At 48.5% G+C, this 27,359-nt stretch overlaps 1 protein-coding gene, 1 long non-coding RNA gene and 1 pseudogene across 5 annotated transcripts in view; 2 read left to right on the forward strand and 1 right to left on the reverse strand.

Moving 5' to 3' along the window:
• The window catches only part of Msra (methionine sulfoxide reductase A), a 317,918-nt gene that overhangs the window by 262,448 nt on the left and 28,111 nt on the right, over nt 1-27,359 (forward strand). The window lies entirely within an intron of this gene.
• Nucleotides 4,540-6,293, reverse strand: LOC127691413 (uncharacterized). The gene is made up of 4 exons (XR_007979260.1): nt 6,162-6,293; nt 5,456-5,576; nt 5,127-5,249; nt 4,540-4,818 (listed from the first exon to the last, which is right to left on the reverse strand). It is a non-coding gene; the product is annotated as an uncharacterized LOC127691413 (long non-coding RNA).
• On the forward strand, nt 23,153-23,253 carry LOC127691824 (uncharacterized; annotated as a pseudogene).

The raw sequence follows: 27,359 nt of genomic DNA on the forward strand, positions 1-27,359 counted from the left end.
TTCACTCAACTAATTGTATGTCTCATCCGTATCTCTTTTCTTATATCTCATCTGTACCTCTTTTTGTTCAAAATCAAGAATCCTTGTTTGAAAAAAACACACACACACAGAGAATGGGAACATTCCATGATTATCACAATCATTTCAGAATAACAGTAGCAGTCTTGGCACCATCTAGGACAACACTGACAGTACCTCAACATTCCATGATTATCACAATCATTTCAGAATAACAGTAACAGTCTTGGCACCATCTAGGACAACACTGACAGTACCTCAACGTGTCCGATGCTCTTATCCTCCCTCCTCCCATGTCCCACGGTTGCATTGTGTCAGTAGTAGCAGACCATAGAGTCTACACACATTGTATCTCCCCCTTGTAGGTCTCCAGTCTTGGTCCTACAGGTGGGGCTGTAGTTAACACTCACCTTCTGTCCTTATGTGATGCCCCATCATTGTTCCAGCTGTCTGAGACTAATTTCCTAGTAGATTCCCAGCAAAAGCTCACCTCATGGAAATGATGTTCTCTGAAGTTCTTGTATGGTGCTCACGGTGTGTGCCCTTACTGGAAGGCAGTTTTGCTGGGTATAAAACCTGCCCACACTTCCTTTTCTGTGAGTATATTGAATATTTAAAAAAAATGTAAGAAAATAATCCAAGCTCTGCTAGCATGAAATACTGCTATCCAAAAGCACATGATAACTTAATCTCCTTTACTTTACAAATCATGTGCTCTTTTAGCCTACATGCCCAGGGGATCTTATACTCTGATTTCACTCCTGGAGTTTTTCTAGATCACATACTGGTACTGGTCACTCTGGGTTGATGGTCTGAAACATGCCATGTGTTTTCAATATGCCATTTTAAACCTCCTTTAATGTGAGGGAAGCCACCTTATCAAGCATGTTGACGATTTTCTTTCTTTGTTTTTTTCCCCCTTGAATAGGAACAGCTCCTATTCTATGTCACTTGTTTCTTCTTTGCCAGTTTCTAGGATGCAGCTTTTTCTCAAAGAACATCTCTATCATTTTCCATATTTCTTTTTTACTTTTGAAACTGTATATCCCAAGGCAGTGGCTCAGTTGGTCAAGGGCTTGTCTGGCACACGCAAATCCCTGAGTTTAAGCTCCAGCACCACATGAAACAGACATGATAGTACCCACCTGCAAATCTAGCACTCAGCAAGGGGAGGCAAGAGGACCAGCTGCAGAGTGACTTCAAGGCCAGCCTGGACTGCACAGGGCCTGTCTCAGTCCTGCCCCCACCCCCCAAATTGTTTTTAAACATCTGTCTTTCACTTTCCATTCTTGTACACCACCATTGTACATATCAGCTTTTATATTCCTTAAAATTCTAAAATTATCCCAAAATGTAACTTCAGGCCATACATCATGTTCTTAAAGCATTTGTGTCCTGAGAAAACAATATTCTAAGATTTTGATTGATTGATTTTTGGCATGCCTTTGTGATTTTTAAGGAAGCCCTCCTATAACCTAGTTTTCCGTTTCTTTGAGTTAGCTTTGTCTGGGATTTGACCTGCGTATCAACCACCACAGAGAGTCCCCTTCTCCCACTTCCTCAGGTTCTCCCAAGATAGAGGGAGGTCTCAGACTCAGGCCCTTTTTCAGACCTGGAGTTTTATATAAAGGTCAGTCTCCTAATGTTTTAGAAGAGTGACTTCACCTGACTTTTCTGACCTTGGGTCCCTTCTACTGTTTCACGGAGTCTGAAAGCCATGTGGTGGCTTGCTTTTGGGAGCCTCCTTCCTAGTCCTTTGGCCTTAGGCTTGTCCTCTGTAGTTTCTGGCGGCCCAGTAGGAATTTTCTGTGTTGACTGCATGGCTGGGTGGAGACCACTCCTCACAGCCTTGGCTGGATTTGCCCCTCTCATGCTTGTCAACAAAATCCATGGATGTGTTGATGCTGTTCCCCCTCGGCCTACGGCTTCCCTCTGCTCCCCCCTCCCGACATGACTGGCTGCCCAACGTCTCATGACATGGGCCTTGTTCATTGGCATGCACGTTGTTGGTATCCTGTCCCCAAGTTTGGTTGTGGATTTCGAGTTTAACTTCTTGGTGTGCTTTTACTGTGGACTTTGGGCAATTCCTCAGCTAGCTGCCATCTGCTCAGAACCACCCCCCCCCCCATTGCCTCCAGTGAGATTTTTAAACTGTTGGTGACAGACTTTGCCATGGTTGTCCAGCAATAACTCATATAGTGTCCTGTGTGTGACACAAAGCCAGCACAAACTGGCACAAAGCTTTGACAATGTGTCTTTTCCCCCAGGAGAATAGCTGTTCATTTAGGTGGCAGAACACAGGATCCAGGCTTCTTCTAGCAGGAGGCCACCTCTAGGATGTTGGGGTGGGGGCTCTCTGCTACCTGTTGAGGGGAGATAGCTTGCTCTCTAACCTCCCTGATGCGGAGATAAGGGGTCGGGTCAGCCTGTTGGCTCTCCTGCCTCTGTCTGTTCTAGTACTTTCTCCAGTAGCCACTTATCTGTGCCTTTGCTTCACTCCCTAATTATAAAGCAGTTCTCAACCCAATAAACAGCCTTGCCCAGCTAATAGAGCCAAGCAACACCCTGGTGGCCTCTGCCTTTGTCCTCCGAGGCTCACAGCTCACAGTCACGTCTTACCACCCCCACATTTAATGAGCGGAAAAGTATTGTTTCTTGAAGACATAATTCAAAAGACATTTGCTACCTTCCCTCGGATAACAGGCCTTTTGAAAGGTACAGTGCTGGGGACGACAGAGCAGAGAGCAGCCAGGGCTTCCTGTCGACATTGTGAGCCACATTAATAGCTTCCTAGCCCCGATCTGGCCAACAGCTTGGGAGTCCGTGTCTAAAGTTCATTAAAACTATGCTTCTGAGGCTTGCGCCTGGAACCTAGAGCCCTGTTTCTTTTCCAAGTTTGAATCTCTAACTTGCCTTTACATACTGGTGGTGGAGAGCGGGATGAAGAAATGATGCCGTCGACTCTGACTCTCCCCCAGCAGGAAGGCAGGCATCTTTGGGTACTGGGAAAGGCCCCAGCCTGTCCTTTCATCTCACAAGGGTCTTCAGGACTGGAAACTCAGACTAGAAGTCAAAACTGCTCCTGAGAGACTCCACCGATCACACCCTGCCTGCTCAGGAACCCTCGGCCTTCCTCACAGCTCCCAGTGAGGCATCTACATTAGGCCATTTGTTTAAATGTGCCTGCCGTGCTCAGCTGCCTACAGAGAGGAACTCTCACGAGAACATCTTTTCAGTGCTGGTGGGCAGACTCAGTGGGTAAAGTGCTTGCTAAGCAAGCATGGCATCAGAACTCAGTACCGGATCCCACAAAGTTGTCTTCTGACCTCCACACACACAGCGGCATACGTGCTTGAGTGTATACACACACACACACACACACACACACACACACACGCACACACACATGCACACGCATGCACAGTGCACATGCACATTATAGTAATGAATAATGTTTTTTTAAAACCTATTCTGTTAAGTCTGAATTTTGTCATGTGAAGCATAGGTCTCTGGCATACATTTAATACCTTAAGCATACGAGTGTCACTCTTCCATGTGCTTTTTACCTTCCTGTCACTTCCCTCTTCTTCATTTCCTGGAGGAAGTAACTTCCTGCACAGGAGCGCTGTACTTTCTTTCCAGCTTCCATCCAACTAGAGTTTCATTTTGCTGAACTCCTTTGTTCCCAGGAAGCGTAAAAATGCTTGACTTGGGAGATGAAAAGAGCTGAGGTTTCCATTCTAGCTTTGGTCTACCTTTCTCTGAGACTTGGATGAATCAGTTAAGTTTTCCGAGCCTCAGTTTTCTTACCTGTAACGTGGGTATAAAAATCCCACCGTAACCATGTCGCCACAAGATTACTCTGATAATAATTGTGTCTGTAGCTATGCCTGGCACAATGAAAATAAGTAACTGCCTTTAATTGGAAGCATTCCCACCCCTGAATGTGCTACCCACTGCCAAAGTGAAGCTCTGTGATGCTTGCTTCCTAGATGAGCATCACCCCCTCTCCCCCATGCTGCTAAGGACATGCTTGACAGCCAGTTAAGGAAATATGAAATACCCACAGGCACACTGTGAACAAAGAAACCCAAACCCCAAAGTGGTTCCAGCTCATTAGCAGTGAGGGTGATGAGAAGAGACCCCTTCCCCTCCCTGGTTAGTCTTGCACCAAGTGTTTTCCATCCCTGGCTCTTTGTACAGCCCTGACCCTGGCCATGCCATCCACTTAGAGTCCAGCACTCTCAGAGCAGCTCTCCCCCTTTCTCCCCACCATTCCCAGAGGGGAGGGTGGACTCAGATAGGGTCCCTCTTGCAAAGTGTTTCTGCAAAAACTAGATGAGTTTATGCCTGCTGGTCCTGGAGCCCTCCTGGCCTCTGTCTTTCCTTGTCTGTTTCTAACCACAGTCCCCTCTCCCACCCGCCCCCACCTCCTGTGGGTTCTGGTTCCCACCCCGGCCGTCCCTCCCTACACACTTAAAATGTCACCATGCAACAACAGAAGGCCATGCTGTTTCTGCAGCATCTTGGGGAAAATTTTTATCTTTGATCCATTTGGTGTTAAGAGCACTCACAAGACATCCGGGAATCCTTGCCAGGAGCTCACTGATGTGGTTTTCATGGTTGGGTGGGGCCAAAACCAGCAGGATGTTCCCACAGAACTGCCCCCCTCCTACCATTTACAGCCTCCTGCAGACTCCCACAGCTCTAGAAGCTCCCATTCATCTTCTGGTGGGAGATGTCTGGTCCAGCCTTCCTCTGGCCCATAGCCCAGGGAATATAGCAATCGGGTGTTCTGCTCTGGACCATAAGACAAAGAGGTAAGATCACAGACGCTGTGTTCCTCACCAGAGCAATAAATAGGTCAGGAGGGGAAGAGCCTGAAACCACCTGCATGGGCACAGCCCCTCCCAGAGGAGCTGGGAGCTCAGAGCTCCTCAGCCCCTTCAGCGTCTCTTTTGCCCAGACCCTACTAGGCCACAACTTGACAAGACTATATGCAGACACATTGCAGGTCTTTAGGGCGGGAACCAAAGCAAAGTCATCTCTTTGTCCCTAGGGACCCTAGCTACTGAAGGTTTGCTGAGAGGACTAGACTCTTCACTCACCTGAGGGTGAGAGCCTGTGTGTGGATGGCATCCTGGCCACGCTCAGCTGAGCAGACAGCACGCAGCCCTGAATTGTCTAAAGACTCACAGAGCAGTTGCTCATCACTCAGGGTCCAGAGCAGCCTGTGAATTTAAATTTTGATTAGCTTGTTTTTTCCAAGACAGCAGAAAGGGAAGGGGAAGGGGCTTTTGCTGAATTCACCTGTGTAGTGAATACAGTGACGCTTTAGGATCATGGCACTCTGAATTTTGTTTGTTAGGTTAGGTTAGGTTAGGTTAGGTTAGGTTAGGTTAGGTTAGGTTAGGAAGGATTCTTTCTGTGGAGTTACATCATCCAAGCCAGGTCCTTTGGCCTCAGCTGTGCTGGGCTTCAGCAGCCTCATAGTGACATTGTTCCAGGCATTACCCAGGGGGTCATCAGCAAAAGCAGCCCTGTGTGTTCCCAGCACTCTAAGATTAAGAAAAATATTTTAAATAGTTTGAATCACATACACAACACACACAATCACACACACTGAAATGAATACAATCAAACATGCACACAATCATACAAAGTCTCACATACACAGCCACACATAATCACACAATCACTCTCACATACTCACACAGTCACTTACACGATCACTCACACGACACAAAAACACAATCACACACATACAATCACATACAGTCACATACACAATCACTCTCATACACAATTACACAATCACATACAGTCACACACACACTCACACATACACCCAAGCATACACAGGCAACATACTCACATATTCTCTCTCACACACAATCACACATACACACATACAAAAAATCACACACACAATCACACAGAGGAGTTTGCTTCTTGAGCCTTTTTGACATTCTAAGGGAAGGCTGTGGGTGAGTAACCTTTTAAAAAAGGCTTCAGATGTCTTCACTCTGAATGGATCTCCTCTGACCTCTTTCCTCTCCAGGTCAGCACTTGTGCACTCTCTGGTCCCACAGTGAAGGTGACAGGGAAGACTTTGTGGTGAGGATTATCAGATGAGAAGCTACCTTTTGGCAAAGCTCTGTGTCCTCCTCAGACTCTGGTCCGTCCTCCCTACAGCGTCTGCACTAGGTTCAGGCTCCCTGCTTGATGCCACCACTTGCATGACTCTGTGGAATAACACATTCAGATCTCCTTTATCTCCTTGGCCCTTGCTTTTCAAGTTTCCTCAAGAAGCCCAAGCCTTACCCAACAGACTGATCGGAAGCAAAATTAGAAGCATTTCCCAGTTCTTGACCTCTAAGGGCCTTTCTGAATCTCCACAAAGCAACCAAAGACAAAGAAAAAGAGTTAGGATGAGCCCAGAAGAAGCAAACTTTCAGCTAGTTACCATCTTTCCCCCCTCTGAGCTCCCAGTACCGTTCTTAATTTCCTGACCAGCTTGTGCCCCTCCCCCGCTCCCTCTGAGCATCTGTGGCGGTTTCGAATTGAGCCCTGTACCTGCTGCTCTCAATCCTCAACATACCATACCAGTTGCATTGCCAAACAGCGAACTGCCAGCCATCTGCCATCCCAAGGCAGAATTTACATTGTTTTATCTTAAAATAACGCCTCCGGAATAGCAAGCCACGCTATGCATCAGGTTTTAAAATTGACAATCAGCCAGAATTAAAAACAAATACCAAATGGGCATAAAAAAAGAACAGGGTGTGTGTGGCGGGTGGGGGGTGGGGATTGGCATTTGACAGAGAGCTTATTTTTCAGCTTTTTTTTTTTTTTACCTGACTTTCTACCAAAATAGCCATGCCATTTAATTTTATCTGCAGCCGCAGGAGCTACTTATAGACTGAGAATATTAACGTCTTCCTTGCCTGGATCTACGGAGCAGTGCAGGTCCATAGGCCTAGATCAATTCTACAGGTCCTAGAGACGTGCTTCCTACCATAACCCCAGGCTATCTCAACCTCTTCAGCTGGGATTAAAAGCTTGCACCTCTACACACCGCACCCCTTCAGTTCCTAATATCAACCTGTAGCAGCCTTCAGGTCAGGCAAGAATGAACAGGGGCTAGAGAAATAGCTCAGCAGTTAAGAGCACTTTTTTTTTCCAGAGGACCCGAGTTAGATTCCAATAATCTATAGAACATCTACAACTCCAATTCCGGGGAATCCAATGCTGTCTTCTAACCTCCTGTGCATACACAGCGCACAGACATACATGCAGGCAAAACACCCATGCACATAAAATGAAATAAATACATCTTCAAAAAATTTAAAAAAAAAGAATGGACACACATATACCTGCAGGGCTTAGGGGACACTGGGGACTTGTGATATTGGTCTGTGGTCCCAGAGGAAGAGCCACTGACATATCTGGATGGATTTTCAGAGCAGATGGTTCTAGAGGAATGGTTTATTCTGAAAGAGAAAGAAAGGAGGCTTCATGCTCCTTTCTGAGAAACTGTTCCAGGCAAAAGCAGGTTGGGGGAAAGTGTGAAGTCTGAGTGGGCTGAGGAAGCACAGCACTCAAAATCTATACCCAAGATGCCTGCCTGCTGTTTGGAGCTGTACCATGGGTGTGGCCGTCTGAGCTGATCAGTTCAGAGAAAGCCCAGGCAGGACCCTGGATGATCAGAGGCCAGACCTCTTGAGGCTGGAACTCTCCGTGAGTCACTAGCAGGGGACACTGACTCACTTAACTAAACTCTCCAACCTTCTCTAGTCCAGAAACCTCCAGCTTAGCCAGGCTTTGATGTGGGCTGCACCGTAAGTGGAGTTGTTATTTGTTTCAGGTTGCCTAGATGAGGTAGACCCCTGTAAAAGCTGCCTCCCAGGCCCAGCAAGGATCAGGACCCTCTCCCCTCCCTGCAATCTATGGTCTTAAGTGCTGCTCTGTCTGTCCCTCTTGTGGCCCCTTGAGGTGAACAGCTTACCTTCCTCCTCTGTGGGTCCCAAACAACATCCATGTGTGACCACCTGATGCCTTGCTAACAGGGGCTGCATTGACTCACAGACCTAAGGCCCTGGGCCTGGAGTCCCACCTCTGAGAGCCTATGTCTGACTAGTCAAGGCAGCGAGCACTCGGACTCCCTCTATCAAGAGGATGCCCATGTGCTAGACACCACACTGGGTATGTTGGATGCTTTTCTCTTTGAAGTAACATAACTCAGTTTATTCTTACCCTGCTAAGCAATGGGCCAGTGCATGCACAGGACACTGCTTCACCTTAGTCACAGCTGCCAGAGTAACTGAGGAAACACTGGGACCCAGGGGCCACAGAGCTCTATGGAGATGCCCCATGGCTCTGTCTCCAGTACTGATGGCCCCCACCAGACTAGGGCATAGATCCCTGGAAACCGTCTGCCTGACACCCACTGCCAACAAGGAAGGGTCATCAAGCTGAGAAAGGAGGGAAGTTGAGGAAACATTCACCAAGAAAACACCAAGGTTGACTGATCCAAGCCTGAGCTAGGCTGTTCAAAGACAGGGGCTGCGCTCTCTCAGTCTAGGGGACTAGACAGGTGTGCTTGCTTATTACAAGGGACAGAAAAGGGGTGCTCTCTAATCCAGGAGATAAGGAAGACTTGTGTGAGCTAGAGCTGGCCCTCAGGATGTAAGCAGAATTGCCTGACAATAGCACCCTCCGGCCTACAGAGAAGCAAGGGTCTCAAAGAGCAGCGCCAGGCAGCCAAGGAGCAGCCACCTGCCATACAGCCATGGGAGGGAGACACAGAACCCCACAGATCCTTCCCAACTCTAAAAGCCCTTTGTTCAAATCCATGCTCAAATCAGCAGTGAGGACTGGGGAGACGGCTCCGGGGTAACATTCCTGTCCTGCAAGCATGAGAAACCCGAGTATGACCCCACCACCCATGTAAAATCAAACATGGTGACGTGAGTCTGGAACCCTAGCACTGAGAGGCAGAGAGACATGCCAGTCCTGGAGCTCGCTGGCCAGCCAGCGTAGTCAGTGGATGACCTAGAGTTTCTCCATGAGACCCTGTCTCAAAAGCTAAGGTCACCACCGCCATAGAGAAAGATAACCAGAGTTGACTTCTGGATTCCATACACACATAAATGCACTTGTATCCAAGCCTGCATACACACTTAAATATACACATATGCACATATACACACAGACACACAGAAACCTATACAAAAACACACATAGCAGATATTGGGATAATGCACTTGAAGTTTAAAACAGTCTTAACTCCTTTTGTTATACTTCATTTTAAAAATTTTACTTGTATGTGTGTGTGTGTGTGTGTGTGTGTGTATGAGAGAGAGAGAGAAAGAGAAAGAGAGAGAAAGAGAGAGAGAGCCCTCACATGTGCAATGACATGCATGTGGAGGTCAAAGGGCAACTTGTGAGAGTTGGTCTCTACTTCCACCATGTGTGTCTGGGGCCTGAACTCTGGCAGCCGGGCCTGGCAGCATGCACAATAACCCACTGAGCCATCTCACTGGCCCATCAATCAGTTTGTACAGAATAAATTATTGCATAACTGGTCCCTCTCACCCATGAAACTGTGACTAGAAGAATGCAAATAGTCAAAAAGCAAGACACAGTTAGCCCTGAGACCAGGACGAGGTGTGGTGTTATCACTTGGATTGCTAAAAGGCATTTTTTTTTCTGCAAAGTCAGGATAGTGGGAAAAAAATATGGTCCCCACTGGGATGGGTAAGAGATGGCCCACAGGAGCCCAGGCCATTAAAGCTACATGTGCCCTCAAGGCCAAAGCCACTGTGTCCCTGTCTTACCCTGATTGCTTCTAGAGATGAGACCTGTGTGACTCTGGCTGACTGTGTGCTCTGCAGCAGAGAAACACACTCCCTTATAAAACAAGTGTGAGTAGCACCTGACACTGAGTGTCATCTCTGAAGGGGCTTCTTTGACAGTGCTACCCTACTGAACAGAGTCGCTATCTCAGGAGCACCCTTAGCAGGAAGAATCTGCCCACCTCCTCTAACCCCAGAGTCTGACATCACCATTTTCTAGTTAAAGTTTAGCATCTCCTCTTCCATGTTAATGTCTCTGTATTCACTGCTCTCAGATGCCTGTGGCTTCCTTGCTTCCTTCTTCCCAGGAGCCAGGGCAGTACATTCTGAAGGGATCTTTGCCAGTCAAACAGCTCGATCCCATGGTCCCTTGCCATGGAGGAGACAGGTTTATAGAAACATGGGTGTGGGGTCCAGGAACTCAGAAGCAGGTGTCGGGACTCAGGATGAGGAATTCTCAGAGAGTTTATGTTGAACTGTATATCTGTTAGGGATGGGAGAAAATGCACACACACACACACACACACACACACACACACACATACACACAGTATTAAGTATTGTGATTAAGTATTTAGTGTTAAGTTATTAAAAGCCATAACTACTTAATATTTGTTCTATTAAGAACATCTAACTAAGATGACTCCTTAGATACTCCTAACTGTGTGTTTTCATTTTTCAAAGCATCCCTTTTGAAAAGAAAAGAAAAACAGATTCTTACCCCCACTCTAGCTAGAATATAGTTTACAGGGATAATTATGATCATGACTCTACTGCCACCTAATGGTAGAGAGCCTTAATTGCAGATAAAGTGCCCTAGAGATCAGACACTGTCTTTCAAAAATATAATCACAGCAAGCAAGAGGTCATCCACCTAGAGGGAATGATTTTGTACAGTGCTGTCATACCCAAGTAAGACACTTTCTCCTTATTATTTTGCTTGGTTTTTGACTTGTGGGGTTGCATCAAACAAAAGTCCATCTGAAATTAAGGAAATAATATAAAAGAATCATGAAAATCTACAGTATATCAAAATTTGGTTTTAGTGTAAAAACTGTTTTTAAAAATGGGATTCATATTAAAATAACTATTAAAATATGATAGTTCATGTTTATCCAGTATCATATGGACATGCAGGGCAATGGCCAGATAATTTATTTGGCTTGATTAGGGTTTATTAATTGCAAAAACTTTTCAAACTAGTTATGGGATAAAATTATATGTGTATATGTGAAAATTGCTGATCAGTTTTCTGGAGTTTAAAACACTTAGAGTAGGCAGTAGAAATACATCTATAAATTCATACTCTGTGGTTACAGAAGCAGGAGTTTGGCGCTGAAGTGACCACATAGGCAGAGTCTGGACATCTAGTCCTCAGCAGACCCTTCACGTGTATGTTCTGTTCTTGAAGAAGAAAGTTAATGCCAAACCCTAGGTCTCTTTTATAAACCTGTGCTTTGTCATAGCTCTACTTCCTGCTTTATTGATAAGCAAAATTTGTATTATGATTTGCAGTCTCAGAGGAGTTCTCATGTCCTTTTCATCCTCCCAACTACAAGATCGTTAGTACCTGTGATGTTAGCTTTAATTGCCAACTTGACAAAACCTTGAATCACCTGAGGAAAGTGTTTCAATAAGGGATTTGACTAGCCAGTGAGCGTGTCTGTAGGGGATTGTTTTAATTGTTAGTTAACTTGGAAAGACCCAGCCCACTGTGAGTGGCACCATTCCCTAGGCAGGAAATCCTGACCAGTGTGAATGGAGAGACTGCGCTGAGCACGAACAAGCAAGCATGTGACCATGCCTCTCTTTCTCTGCCCCTGACTGTGAACGAAGTCACAAGCTCCTACCACTGTGACTTCCCCACAATGATGGACACTGAGCTAGAAGTGTAAGCTGAAAAAAAAAAACACAACCCTTTCTTTCCAAAGTTGCCCTTTATTGGATACATTATCAGAGCAACAGAAATGAAACTTTGCTTTCTAGGTAGGTACACTATTCATTCGAGGAAATGAAATGACCTCCCTGTTGTCACACAGAAGTGGCACAGGAGGTGGTGAATTTCTTTCCTAACTCTGTGTCCCATGTTTCTCCCACCATGAGGTGTTCCAAGACACAGATCATGAATGGAAGACTTTTTTATGTATGGTGGCAGAGCGCTCGCATAGTCAGTCAAGGAATGTCAAGTCAGGCAGCTGGCAGAGATAAGTTCGCATCCGAGGGTTGTGAGGAAAGCTATTTCATGTCTGCACTGTGTGGTGCACGTGGCTTTTTAACTCAATGTCTGCTATTATCCATTCTTTTTTTTTTTTCATCTGACAATGTCATACAAGAGCAGTGACCTTATCCCCTCATTGTCCTCTCAGAAGGCAAGAACCTCCTGGTCTGTGCCATTGGGAATTCTCTTCTTCTGCCAACCTCTTTCCTTTATCAGCCACTTCCTGCCCAAACTGCATCCTGAGATCTGAAGCTGCCTTAGAACAAGAAGCTTCCACCACCTTCCATGGAGAAGTCTTGTTGATAGCCCAGGATTGACACGTTTGCTATTTTGCTAGGTGACTAAGTCTACATGGGCAGTTACTGGAGCAGATAGGTGTCCATGTTGCCATGGAGAATAGATGTTGGCAATGTGTCCCAGAATGTGTGTCACACACCTTGGTAGGCGGAGCATGAGGGAATGTATCTTTGGTAGGCTCCAAGGCTGCTTTCCACAGTCGCCCTGCTGAGGTTGCTCACCCTGAGCACATCACTCCCAGGGCTGACTTCAGACTGTATCCACACACTGACCTCCTCCAATACCCAGTGAAGATGCAGTGTTCTCTGCCATGAGAGATGGTTGCGAAAAACTTAATTCTCTGTCTACTTTTCTCATATATAACTTAGGATAAAATATGGAAGGAGCTAAATTCCAGAAGACATTTGAAAGTCAAAAGAAAGTGGTTTGGCTGGCTCTTCAGCCTCTAGAGATAATGCAACCTTTACATTAGGGGAAAGTGCGGGTTATGTGTGGGGGCAGTGTGCTTCCGCAGACCTTTCTTCCTGACGGCCAGAGGGAGTGTTCTCAGACCCACAACACTGATCCCTGCCTTCCCTAGCAAACACAAGAGCAGCACAAGCCTTCTCAGAAGGCCTCTAAGCTTAAGGGAATGCCATGGTTTGAATGTCAAATTTCCCCACAACTGTGCATTGAGTACTTTGTCCCCGACTCTTGATTGCAGAACATTTAGGAGCTGAGCCCTAGCTGGAGGAATTAGGTCTCTGGAGAGTTGGCTTGAGGTTTATAGCCCCACCCTGCCTTGGGTCCAGTCACACTCTGCTTGCTAGTCCACAGAGATGTAAGCAAACAGTCTTATAACTCCTGCTGCCACTGCACCCGCCACCCCCTCCCGTCTCCACAGCCGCCCCACCAGGATGGAATGTACCAGGAAACCCTGAACCCAAACAAATTCTTCCCTCGTTAAGTTGCTGCACACCAGGCATTTGGCCAGAGCAAGAAGAAAACCAATTAAGGTACAGAATGGCAGAGTGTTTGTCTCTCGTCCTCAGCCATCAGCCTGGCAAAGTAAAGCACAGTGAAGGCAGCTGGCGAAGAGGAAGAGGCGTCTATACACTGTCTGTCCTGACGGTGTATGGATCCTTCTACAGCATGGGAGGCTGTGTACACTCTGTGTACACTCTGCCAGACCCTGCCCCGGCCTCCCTTCTGAGGCATCCTGGTCTGCTTTGATGCTACCACTGCTCTCCTCTGCAGTTCAAGGTGATGCGGGGCCTACCAGTCATCTGTCCATACCTGTTGACTCTGCCCCCTGCCTGAGAGGCAGCCTCGTGGCACCTGCTTCACTGAGCGAGCCTGGGGAGGTAGCAAGCACAAAGTCTGCTCAAGACCTGACTCTGCAGTTCTGTGGCAGGGGCGTCTCTCCAGGACTTCAGACTTTCCCTGCCCATTCTCTGTGTGAACTGAATGGTGCTGACACCCAAGAGGCCTAGGCAGAGTCTTGGGAGTTGGCAGCTTCACTGCCCTTGTGTTTGGTGATAGATCGCATCCCGGATGATGGCACAGTGTTTGGCAGACTCACGGTCCTTGGAGGAGCTTTGTCATCCCTTCAGCCAGGCCACAGCCTCCCCACCTTTCACCCTCAGCCCCGCTGGGTGAGGTTGGGTGCACAGTGCAGCCCCTGCCGTATGAACCAGAGGGGTCCAATTAGGAATTAAGAAAGAGCCGATTATAATCACAGGCCTCATTGAACCGAAAGTGCTCAGAGTAATTTTCCAAGTGAACTCTGGGGAGATGTTTTTCACTGTGCTTGCAGATACGGTAAACAGATAAACAGTGTGTGTGTGTGTGTGTGTGTGTGTGTGTGGTGTGTGTTTGTGCGCGCGCGCACACATATGCACACATATGCGTGTGGTGGGGTCTGTAGCATATTGTCCCAACTAAATTAGGGAGGTTTTCTTTCTCTATTCTTGGATAAATAAGCCAAGTCTGAGACTCTGACTTAGACAACTACCGTGTTCTTAGCAACAGAACTGAGCCAGTCAGAGTGTACCCATCCTCCCACTCCCCTCTGGATGGGAACAAAGGAAGCCAGTCAGCAAGCAATTAAATGAAACTAAGATCGAAAAACCATAATGAACAACACTGAGCCATTCGAGACAGACTGGGGGGGGGGGGTGGTGTAGGGATTTGCAAGAGAAGATTCAAGCGGTCAGGAAGTAATGATTGCAATAGGAGCCCCCAGTTTTGAAGCGTCGGGTAGAGTTCCATTCACAGCCTTTAAAACTGGCAGCTCCTGTTTTAATCATTATTCCCTGATCTTGAACCTGGGCCGTAGCTCGGTGGCCTAGTAGTTTTCTAGCCCCCACCAGGTCCAGGATCAATATGCAGCCAAACAAATCAAGAAGACAGGGAGAAGGAGAGGGGAGGGGAAAGGGGAACGGGAGGAGGAAGAAGAGAGGAGAGAAGGGAAGAGGGGTAAGAAGGGAGAAAGGGGAAGTTGCTGTAGATAACTAAAACCAATTTAATTAACCTCAATAGATCTTTTAAACAGTGGGGGGTCTTTCCCTCATAAAATCAACAGTGTTTCAAGCACTGTGCTGAGTGATGACTGACAGGCATGATCATATTTAATATGTCCCTTCTTCCAGTTCTTGAAGTAAGCACTGTTATTGTTCCTTTCCAAAGTAAGATTAGATAAATTGTGCTGCGTGACTCATTTAGGTGGGAGCTATGGCTCCAACCCAGGCCTGTGACGGGTGCCAGCACCGCCTTGTACCACTGCCCACAGAGGCCTCGTGGAGGGAGCGGGGCAGACCAATCACTTGAATAGGGTCAAAGTTGGCCTGTATTGGGAGAACACTACCAGGGGAAAAAAAAGCCAGCATGACTAGAGGCACAAAAGCAGGATGTGACACTTTATAAGGAACACAGGACCAAGTTGTACCCTTGGAGAGAGCTCTCTGAAGGAGCAGGTGAGAATGTCATCTGACAGGATCTTGAAGGAGGTGGTCAGTGTGGTTTGGGGTGCCCAGGGTTTGGGGTCCTTGGAAAGCCTTGCCACCCCGGTGGGCAGGCGTGAGCTCCTTCACTGCCTTCCCCGGTGCTCCGCTCCTCAGCCTGCTCCTGGCTTCCTCCTTACAAGCACAGGAAATGTGGGGGAGACATTCCCCTGCTACCAGGCTGATTGATGGAGAAGTCAAGCTACCTTATGTTCAGCACTGAGAGCTGATGGGCTTTTGTTTTTCAGGCCAAATTGCTAGGATGCTTTTCATCCCAGAGCACTTTGCCTGTGGAGCTCATGAGAAGGGCAGAAGTGAACGCACAGACTGCAGATCTGAGGTTTATGGATGGAGCCGTAATTGAGGGGAGAGTGGTGCTCCTCAGCTCAAGGCCTGGAGGTGTCCGATCTGTTGGGTGCCTCATTGGAGCTGCCGACTCCCCTCCTGCAGGCCTCAGCATCCTGTTAGAGAGCAGTAATGGATCCCAAGTTTCTTGGATGCCAGGCTGCTAAGGCTTCTGACTCAGCACCCAGCCCTGTGACGAAGAAGGTATCGCAGGTCTAACTGCAGAGCAGCAGTGGGTCATACAAACATCCTGCAGCTTGCTCCATCCAGCATGGCATCCGTCTTTCTGTGTGTCACCTTCTTTTTGCTGGAGTTCAGAATCTTGCAGAAGGAGCTGGCCAGGTCAAGGTCTTTGCTTTGCAGCCCTCAGAGTCCTGCTGTTCCATTTGCATTTCCATACTTGATTTGTCTTTGAATTCTCCTGAGCATCTGCACAGACAAGAGGGTTTGGGGCCTGACCTGCAGAGTCCCACCTGCTCCCTCCCTTTCTTCTGGCCCCTCTCCCCCAGTTTCTCTCCTCTTCATCTCCCATGCATTCAGAATAAAGCAGGGCCGTCATCTGTTCTCAGGCAGCCTGACCTCTGGTTAGACTAAAACCATACAAGAGCAACCTGTAACCTCCTGCACACAGAGGCCTACCCAGGAGTTGTCAGCTCAGTATCATGGATCACCCAAAAGGATTTTTGGCCTTTGAGATAGATGCAACCCTGTCTTATCAGAGGCAGTCCCATCAATTTTATTATGGGATCTACACGCATGAATTCCTTTTGTAGCTTGTTTTTATTTTATATATTTATTATTGTGGTTGACGTCTGCGTGTCTGGTATGTGTGTGAGCACACACAGCCACATGCTATGGTGTGTGTGTGTGTGTGTGTGTGTGTGTGTGTGCGCGCGCGCAGGACAAAGAACAACATTCAGAAGTGATTTCCTCTTTGCATGTGGGTTCCAGGGATTGAGCTCAGATCATCAGGTTTGTGTAGGAGGGGCCTTTACCTAATAAGCTGTCTTATTGGCCCTGCCTGTGTATGCTTCTATCTTGTTGCCTGCTGGGGTGATTTTTATGAGCTAGTGGTTCTGGGATGCCTCAGAAAGAGCAAAGGCCAAGGACAAGCTATACATCCCAGCAAGTGAACGCCAGACAAGCAGCAATCCCTGGGCTGCGGCTTTTTCTGAATGGCAATCCTTTGCTAAACCAGCACCCAGCTCTTCTTTGTCCTTTCACCCATGGGAGACCACATCACAATCCTAGGAAAAAGGGACAGTTGTCAGATGATAGGCTTCAAACCTGGGACAAGTGGCTGAGGTGCCTATTTAACATAGCAAAGCAGACCTGGCCTCCTGGGTCTCCCAGCATCCCTCAGTCCCTCCCATACCCTGCCCTCTACCCTGAAGTCTCCAGCCCAAGGGCTGGGTTGCCCTTCCCCAGAGGCTCTTCCCTATATAATCCAGACATTTTGGTTACTCACGCCTTTCATACCTTTGGCCCTGTGGCTGCTGTACCTGTGTCCCTCTGGCTTCTCTCCCTTCCTCTTCCCCTTTCCCCACATGGCCCATCTCTCGCAGATGCCCCTGCCTCTGCTCTCCCACATATCTATAACAAACTTTCTCCTCCTAGGAGCAGTAATGTTCTGCGTCCTGGTTCTTCCCAGATGGACACAGCCACTCTAGCCACTGTGCTCTCCTACCTTAATAAACAGAGTAAGCCACACCTCCTTCCTTGCTTCATTCTCCTCTCCAACTGAGTTTTAATACTGGTTTCAGTTGCCTTGTTCAACTCCTTTCAACACATTTTAAAATCATATTTAGTTATGTGTGTGTGAGCTTGCCTGCACACACGCCATGCCATACTTGTGGAGGTCAGAAGACAGATTCCAGGGGGTTGGTTTTCTCCTTCCACCATGTGGGTCCTTGGGATTGAACTCAGGCCCCTCAGTCTGTCAGGCAAGCACCTCCACCAGCTGGGCCATCTCATTGGCCCACTTTATTCAACTCTGACAGCTGCAAGCATTCAGTGACTGTGTAAACGAGCTTCTATATGCAGAGGACTAAGTAGAGACAACTGAGCAGAAGCCCTAACCTCTCAAGGAGTCCTTAGTCTAGGGAAGCAATTAACCCAGGCAGAGCCACAACCGGTACACAGTTTTCTTAACTTTCTGTTAAGAAAAGATGTCCTTAAACTTATCAGGTTGGGGGTCTTAGACCACCCCCATTTGTTATGTGCACTGGGTAAAACTTCCAGCTTCCTGGGTGTGACTTAGGTCCCACACCCAAGGGTAGGTTCATAGAGCTATACCTTCTCTTCCCATAGCTGTTTATACTGCAACCCAGTATTGAGAGATGATGGTGGGGCCTTTTCATGAACTGGCTTGCAATTCTATCTGGAACAGTTCCCCCTCTGTACAGGTGGGCCCAGCCAGAGGGTCAAAACCAGGCCAGTGTGCCCGCATGGTTCTACATTAATTACACTTGACACTCTTGGCTGCCATGCTCCCCAACGGGAAGGTGGCCTGGATCCCTGAAAAGGGGATTTCTGCCAGCATTTATCCGAGAGCCCTGACGGGAAGCACAGCTTGCCTTGTTAGGAACCAGATCCTTTGACGTCACTCACTGTCATTTTTTCCCTCTGCCAGAGCCATAACTGATCTTGTAGCCACATCATGTGGTCCATAGGTTGAGGAAAAGGCATCTAGAATGGGTGATATCAAAGGTGGGGAAGTGTTTGGGGTTTTTTTTGCTTTGTTTTGTTTTAATCAGAAACGTACTCTGGTTTGGCCCAGAGGCCCTGGGGAAGCTGCGAGCTGGGGATAAGGAGGGTAGCCAGTGTCTCTCAGAACTGTGGAGCTGCCTGGCCTCAGCTCTCTGATCAGATGGGAACCTCCACTGGGCCTCCACCTTAATGGTAGGTTCACAGGCTGACTCCCACTGGCCAAGGGCTAAGACTGTGGAGCTGGCTGTGTCCTCAAGCTATGTCACTAGGACCCGCTCTGCACTCTTTCTGGCCCACCAGGAAATTTCCTGACAATTATGGGCTAGGGAGGTCCCAGTCTGGGTATGGGCGGTGACAGCTATGTGTGACCCCTCCACCCTGGGAGCTCTGGCCCCAGCACAGAAGTATCTAATCATTGACACCTGCTCAGGATGTAGACTCCAGGTGGCCAGGCTGGCAGCCGTCTTTATTGGTGACTGAATGCTGGCAACACAGGCGGCAGGAGTAGTGGTTGAGGTCATGTACCCTGGGTTTGAGTCTCAGCTCTGTCACAGCTAGCTGGATGGCTCCTCCCCTCTTGGCCTTGTTATAGAAAAGATGAAGGTCTGGCCTGCAAGATGCTCAGCAGGTAATGGTGCTTGCCTCCGACCTGATAGTTCTGTTCTTGGGACCCACACAGTGGAACGCGCGCACATGCGTGCACACACACAATGATTGAATGAATGTAATTTTTTAATAAAGTAAAAAGATGCAGGGTATGTTAAATCAGCCCCATGTGTCCTGTGTCAACAGCCTCTGCACCTTCAGATCCTACATTGACAAGAAGAGGTGTTGCCTATAAGAGTTGTTAAGTGACCAGCTGTCTCAAAGGGACATCCTGTCGATACCCTGTGCTCAGTCACCACATTCCCTGGAAAGCAGGAGAGCTGGCGTGCCACTGACCTGCCTGCAATGACCTAAATATCTCTGAGTGCAGCAGGAGCTTCCAGCGAGGGTCTTATCCCCAGCCATCTTGCTGCATTGGTGACCTTGACCATGAGCACCTTGGAGAAGGCTCGGCCCTGTGGCCACGGAGCCTGCTAGTTGCAAAGCCCCTCTCCTTCAGCTTACAGGTGTGGTCCTGACAGTCTCCGTGCCTCTGGGAACTTTTTAAACACTCAGAGTCTGCCTGCACCTGAACTTCAGACTCAGAAGCCCTGGAGCGTGTCCCGAGCATCTGTGTAGTGGCCGTGCACTCCCTGTATGTGTCCTGGGGCTTGCTCAGGTGTGACAGCCACTGCACCAGCTCACTCTGACCACCACTCCATGGGACTGGCTTACATGCTAACCTCAGCTTAGTTCAGACAACGCTGCAGCGTTGGAGGCTCCTTTTAAACCCTCACAACCCAAGCCTGTCACAGCCTTCTCTTCCTGTCTCTGTCCCCTTGTACGCACAATGCTTCTTACCCAGGTGACTTCACTTCACACAGATGTCCTTGTGATGTCCACTCTGCGCTCAGGTTATTATTGGCTTCTTCCATGCCTCACATAAATTTGGTGTTGGTCACTTTCCACTCCGGTCAACTGTAGAGCACTCTCTCCACCATGACCTGCCAGGACATCCTTGACCGTCCTGCCCTGCCACATTTGGCAATGTGTCATTTTTCACTATTGGACAGGTCACCTGCCTGCCCAGAGCAAGGTCAACTTCTGGGGCACTGCACATGACTTCCTGTCAGCCCCATGTCCAACCTTGCTTGTAAGGTGTGGAGGCCACTGGAAAAGATTACTTAATGAGGTGAATGATTAAAATAGCAAGCCACCAGGGAGCAGATTCCAGGTCCCCTGTGCTGTCTGTCAGCTGGCCAGTCTCTGTCATTCTTCTCCAGGTCCTTAACTCTTCTCATCTTACTCACAGGTGGCCTGGGCAGAAGGGGAGCCAGGGCCTCAGTGCCAGGCCTGCCTTCTGGTCATTTCCTGAGCCTCCTGGTCTCCCAGCAGGAAGGCCCCGCCTTCCTCTCCTGCTCCTCCATCTACCCTAGCACCTCCCACCCCTAACTCATTGATTAACCTGTATGCCCCCTAGTGGTAACCCCTTTGTTTCTACAACACCAAGGCTTATTCTCTCATCAAAAGAACAAAGCTTCTAAATGACTTGGTTGGGGCACAGGCCCAGGGTCACTAATCCTAGGGTGATCAGTGGGGTCACCCTCATGCCTATGTCACCCCTGTCAGTTGCAGTGACCTTTGAGCTGATCCATACTGCCCAAATAACAAAGTTCAAACTTCATTACATGGCAAACTGGGTCTTTGTAATCTGATTCATGGTTCACAAACCAAGCTCAGACACCTGAAAGGGTCAGATCAGTATGGGAGATATTGGCTTGCCCAGAAAACAAGAGAATGCTAACCTGCACACTGTCACATTCAACATCATACTTCAGAGAAAGAGAAACGAAACAGCTAGAGCTTTTGTTAGGAATGAATCCCGAGGTCTTGCACATGCTAGGGTCTAATGCAGAATTCCACTCCCATCCCCAATACCCCAGAGCTTGACTTTGGCTCCGTCTTCTACTGACTGCCAACCATTCCCCAAAGTGTGCCAGCCATACTTGAGCAATCACATTCCCACTGGCCTACGGTGATGTTCTTTTGCCTTCTCTGTGCTGTTTCCTATGCTTAGACCATCTCTTTTCCATCTGGATGTTTCCTCCCTGTGATTTTAGACTCAGCCAGAAGGGCTGCTTCTTGCTGAAAGATTTTCAAGACTCACCTAGGAAGATGCCTAGCCTGGGGCAGGGCCACTGCTCAGGACAGCTCCCCATTCTGCCTCCCTTTTGAGGGCACCATGACAATTCTGTTTGGAAACATCCCAAAAGGATAGGCCCCCCGGGGGGGGCTTGCTTATGAGAAATGCTAATTGCATGTGGCCATCAGACTGTTTACATTTAGTCATCTTCTCTTTCTGAGACTATGTTTTTGTGTGTGTGCTCATGCATGCGAGTGCACACACCCATGTGTGTGATTAATATTTTTTTCAAACCATGACAAGAGAAAAGGGTTAAGAGAGACCAACTCTATGCCACCCTGTGGCGGTAGTTCAGCTTATCCGTTCCCCTGAAGGCTGGGCTCATAAGAATGAGAGCATGCATTCTTCTAGAGTTGCCAGATTGAACCACAGGGTGACGCACCTCACCTACCTGCCTCTTAATGTTGTGGACTGTGATAGCCAGTGATAGACTGTGTCCCACTCACACCCACAAGCAGGCTGTGAAGGCTTAAGAGATGCTTTCCTTTGAGATCTGGGGACCATGACAAGGATCCCTGGAGTGTCCTGGCTGTCCCGAAGACTCAGTCACCCTGGGTCTGTCTGCTCCCTACCTGACCTAGGCACTGGCCTTTCTTGGGATCCTAGAGGATTAGGGGCATGTCAGGGCATGGTTTCAGTCAGCAAACATGAACAGATTACTACTGGGAAAGTAGTACTAGTTGGATAGTAGCCCTGCTAGGGCCTTTCATTTTGGGCAGTGTCTTAGTTATGGTTTTACTGTTGTGAGCAGACACCATGACCAGAGCAAGTCTTAAAAAGGACAAGATTTAATAGGCGCTGGCTTTCAGGTTCAGAGGTTCAGTCCATTATCATCAAGGTGGGAGCATGGCAGCATCCAGGCAGGCATGGTGCAGGCAGAGCTGAGAATTCTGCATCTTCGTCTGAAAGTTGCTAGTAGAAGACTGACTTCTAGGGAGCTAGCATGAGGGTCTTAAGCCCACACCCACAGTGACACACCTACTCCAAAAAGGCCACATCTCCTAATAGTGCCACTCCCTGGGCCAAGCATATTCCAACCATCACAGGCAATGTGGGGGTCCAGGGGAAACTGAGGCCCAGTAAAGTTAAGAGGCTTCACAGATATTGTACTGCTCCAGTGGTCATGAGCCCAGGAGAGGCTGTGGATTTGAGTAGCTTAGTTATGGCTGACTAAGGTTTTATTTTAGCTGGAGCAGAAGGCCCACCTGTTCCCCTTTCTGGCTGCTGCTCAAGACCTCAGGCGGTACCAGTAGCTCAGGAGCTTCGAGCTTAAAGATGGCCCTGCCCTAGTCCCACAGGTTCTGTGCTCCTCCCAGATCTTTGGGGAGTCTGTGGCCCTGGCCTCTTTTGTCTTTTCCTGACACATGGAATTTGAGGAAATGCCAGTAGCTAGAGTTCCATGATCTGAGCATAGTGGGCAGAGCTTCTGGTGGCAGCTGATCCTGTGGACCTTCAGGGAGGGATACCTTGAGTGCCCTGTTTGCACAATGACCAGACACTGTCATTCCACACCTGTCTCTCATTTGGAGCTCTGGTCTAGAGTCATAAAGGTGGTGCCAGGAGAGACCGCTGCCAACATTTCTCATGGAAATCTATCCAATGGGCCTTTGGAGGTCTACTAGCTAGAGCTAGCAGGCAGCATGCACAGTAGCTTTACTTTCAGATTCACAGGTGGCAGAGGGTGGCAATAGCCTGAAGAGATCATTGCAGGGCAAGAGTGCTCTCTGGACTCTTCCCCATAATGGAAACCTGGACTGGGCTTGGAAGAGGTCCTGCTCAGTCAACAACTGGCTCCTGGTATAGACTCAGATAGCCAATGCTTGCATCTTAACATGTCACTTCCTGACCCACCTCCCATCCACTACCCTCCCTGCCTTCCCACTCCTCCCTACTCCTTCTACCCCCAAGTATGTCTTGCTCTTTAGGAAACTTCTGTGGGGTGCTCACTTTGGCAGTACATATACTAAAATTGGAATGATACAGAGATTAGCATGGCCCCTGCGCAAGGGTGACACGCAAATTCGTGAAGGAAACTTGTATGGGATTGTGTACTAGCAGGGTTGGGGGAGTGGCTCTGTGAGTGCAGAGCTTGATGGACAAGCATGAAGATCTCAGTATGATCCACCCACAGAAGCCACATAAAAAGCTAGAGGTGTGGCCTGAGCTTCTCATCCCAGTGCTGGGGAGGCACAACAGGAAGGTATCTGCTGGACTGCTGTCAAGACTAATTAGCAAGCCTGGGTCTCAATAAGAAAGATTCTTCAGAAAGCCACAGTAGATGATGCACACACACACACACACACACACAGAGAGAGAGAGAGAGAGAGAGAGAGAGAGAGAGAGAGAGAGAGAGAGAGAGAGAGAGAGGAAACAATGAGAAAAGAAACTTCAATTTCTCTTGCAATGCTGGGCTTGAAAATAGGATCCCCAGACCTTCTTCTTTAGAAAGGACAAGAAGTGGGGATTTCTCTGGCATTCCAGAAGCATCCGTGAGAGCAACTGTATTACCAACATGACTTTAGAGGCAACATTGGAAGCCCAGTGACAGCTCAGGATCACAGAGCCCATTGATGGCAGAAGTGGGCCAATGACAGAAGTTGCTAGGCAGCTGTGGGGCTGTCTGTAGCTGGGGCAGAGGTGGGTATGCAGGTCCAGTGGGAACGCCTATGGAGTCTACAAGAGTGACTTAGTGTATCCATCAAGTCTTTATACATTTTTGTACATGTTAGGTTATTATCCCCTACACCTCCCTCCCCCCCACCTCACCCCCGTGTCTTTGTGTCTCTGTGTGTATCTGTGTGTGCACATATGTGAGGGAAGTTGACATATGTAGTCTATTCTAACTCAGGCTACTTTAAGCCCCACTAAAAGTCACTTAGTTCGGTTCGTGTGGCTGAAAAGGTCCCCGAAACATTTCAGTGAAATTATAGCTTCTTAATTTAACTGCCTGTCACTTAGCTTCTTTCCAGGTGGTTTTGGGTTGACAGTGAGTTTGACATTTGCACAAACGTTTAGGAAACCATTTCTGACACTTCGAAATAGGAAGGAGTCTAAAGTGCGTTTACTCCGGGGAACGTGCAAGGCATTATTCTGCTGGCCACTCCCAACTGAATCTCTCTCAGCCATGCTCCATCTGCACAGAGCCCAGTGAGAAGCTGTGATGCTGGGGAACATCTAAGCCTCCACTATGACCCCCTCCTGCCCCGATGCCCCGATGAAGTGAGTTTAGCTTCATTAGGGCACAGCTAGGGTGAAAACATTGGTGCTTTCCAGGGCTCTGTCGGATAGTAGGGTATAAACCTCAGGGGCGATCTCCATCCGTTCACGCCACTCTTTCCCCAGAGGATTGGAAGGAGGGAGGCAAATACTTTCACATCTTCCATGTTTACTATTCTCTGTGACCTGAGGTCACCCCAGCTCCAGGCAGCCACACACTAAAATGTTATGACATTCACCTGCCTGTTATGTAATAGCTCTGAGCCCAGACCTTGCAGTTTAAATTAGAAAAGCCTGGCACATAGAGCACTGCCATCCTGGACATGTGACAATGCCTCTGCACCCTTAAGGGAAGGGGGCGGTGGCTCCCCCTTTGAAATCAAAGCATGGCCTTATCCTCAGGCCACTTGCCCTGCCACCTTCGCTGCAGATCATTGGCAGGCCCTGTGCCGTGCTGGCAGCACGTAAAAGCCAGCTCCTGACTTGGAACAAATTCTAGGGAATGCTGTTAAGAGCGACCTGGTGGTGCTCTGGCACACTAGAACCTTCCCAGGCCTTCCCACAGAATCAGGGCATACGTTGCTTCCTCTACCCTCTTGGGGAGAAGAGAAGGGTGTCCAGGGAGAGGCCCTCAGCCTAGGCTGTACATGGGATCAGAGAGGTCCCCAGCTACAGTCAGATATTTAACTCGAGTGTTGCTCAGGGGTGGCCAGGCTCAGAACCCGAGGTAAGAGTTACGTCAGTCTTATCTGGGAAGAGTAAACAAAAAATAAGCAATTCCATAACTTGCTAGAAGGGATGAAGACACCTTTGCTTAGGAAGGTACTATTAAAATGGAATCTTGAGGTTGAGAAAGGTGGTCATGCTCAACTCTGAAGAGGGCAGAGAAGAAGGAAGTCAGAGCCCAGGAGTGGTGGAGGGGGAGTAAATGAGAATGGGGAAGGATTCTGCCTCTGTCCACCGAAGGGTGGGTTGGGATCCCCATCAGATATAGAGGGGATCATATGGTGGCCTGGGAGGTTCTGGTTAAATCAGCCTGGTGAGATTCTTGTTAAAGCTGGGTGACATAAGGAGAAACATACAAGACCCAAGTCAGGGCCTTGTTCGGAAGGGTGGGTGGAAAGTGGAACCCCACGGTCTGGCCCTCCTGAGACAAACAGCCTGGCATCGTGGGACATTAGGAGATGATGCAGCCTTTGGTGTTAGGTGTGGCACTGGCAGGGCTTGCTGGGCAGTCCACATGGAAACTTCCAGGAGGTGGTGAGGAGGTAGGGATAAAGAGTTGCCCACATGGGAGGTACTGGCATTGACGTGGTACCAGCAGTCACAGGTGAATCATGAAGACCCTGAGTCACCAGGGGAAGACTTGAGGTCAAGGTGAAAGACATAGCAGCAACCACCCTACAGAGAGCAAAAGAGGAGCTGGCAAAGGGGACCAGAGGGGACAGTGACAATGTGGCATTGTAGCCCCCACTATAGCTTGCATAGGGGTGACCTTGTGTGTTCCTGGTACAGTGTAGCCTGCAGTTGTCTGGTTGGTGTATGTGTGTGGTACTGATGACCCCCGGAAGGTAGTCTGGCCAGCTGTCCTCCAGGATCTGGCTATGCCAGCCACGGTCCCCATCCTCCCCCACCACAGCAGCCCATGGCCTTCCCAAGCATTTGTGACAGACAGGATGGAAGGCAAAGTGAGCATGTATAGAGCAAGGCTGGTCACGGTGGTGCCTTTTATCCCAGCATCCTCTAGGCAGGCGTAGATGGATCTGTGAGTTCAAAACAAGCCTCATCTACACAGAAAGCTCCAGAATCTGAGATTTGTTAGAAAGAAGAGACTGTGGCTTTCAAGCTGTTTCTGTGTACTGTATCTCATTGGAGTCTCCATTTGGAAGATGAAAAAGATCAAATCTAAGAAAGAGGGGGGGGGAAGGAAGGAAGGAAGGAAGGAAGGAAGGAAGGAAGGAAGGAAGGAAGGAAGGCTCAGTTTGTGAAGTTCTTTCCACACGACCTTGAGGAGTTAGTTCAGTCCTCCACAATCACCTCCCCTCTGTTCTTGGCCCAGACCTCCTCTCTCTGCCTTCATGGTTCCCTGGTGCCCTCTCCTGGGACCTGGTGTGTGATGCTCTTTTTGCTGTGGGTAAATACCCTCAGTAGCCAAGCATGTCCTGTAATTATAACACCCCATGGCTAAGTGTGTCACTGTGAGTATCCATCACGCTGGAATCAGAGGCATGGCCCATGGCCATCACTGTTCCTGTTGCCCTTTGTTTTTGTCACAGATGATATCGGAAAAGTCAAACTAGTTGACTTCAAAGCGCTGTTCCCCCCTATGAAAATGACCCATAAGCCTGGGACATGCACGTCACGACAAGGGCAAGGCCTCTCTCACTACCCATAACTGTCCCACACAGCAGAAGAATTCAGGAGCATCAGAAAGCAGCATCCCTACCCCCGAATCATGTCTATTTAGTGTGAGAAGGCAGGAGACCCTTCTGCTTGGGCAGTGAGAGAACTGCCTGGCCAGCTGCTCCTGGACTCCCTGTATGGACTCCCTGTATGGACTCCCTGTATGGACTCCCTGTATGGACTCCCTGTATGGACTCCCTGTATGGACTCCCTGTATGGTACCAGGCTGATGGTTCCCCACAAGGGTGGACATGCTTTTGATACTTTGTTTCCCATGGTTCAACTTTCAGGTGAGGCAAAGTGCTAATGTCTACTATACAGCTGACAAGGATCCATTAGGTTTGTGTGAAATGGGCTTGCATTCTAGGCACACAAAAATGCTACCCTCAGAGGGAATGACACAGTAATTCTTTGCATGATGTGTGGTTACCACATAAGGCTCTGGACACGAGGTGACCTCCATGTTGTGACTAATGCCCTGGTGACGCTGGAGATAGTGACAGTAATGTAAACAGAATGCATGGTTC

This window comes from Apodemus sylvaticus, chromosome 8 (assembly GCF_947179515.1).
Source record: "Apodemus sylvaticus chromosome 8, mApoSyl1.1, whole genome shotgun sequence".
In the NCBI taxonomy this organism is placed as follows: Eukaryota; Metazoa; Chordata; class Mammalia; order Rodentia; family Muridae; genus Apodemus; species Apodemus sylvaticus.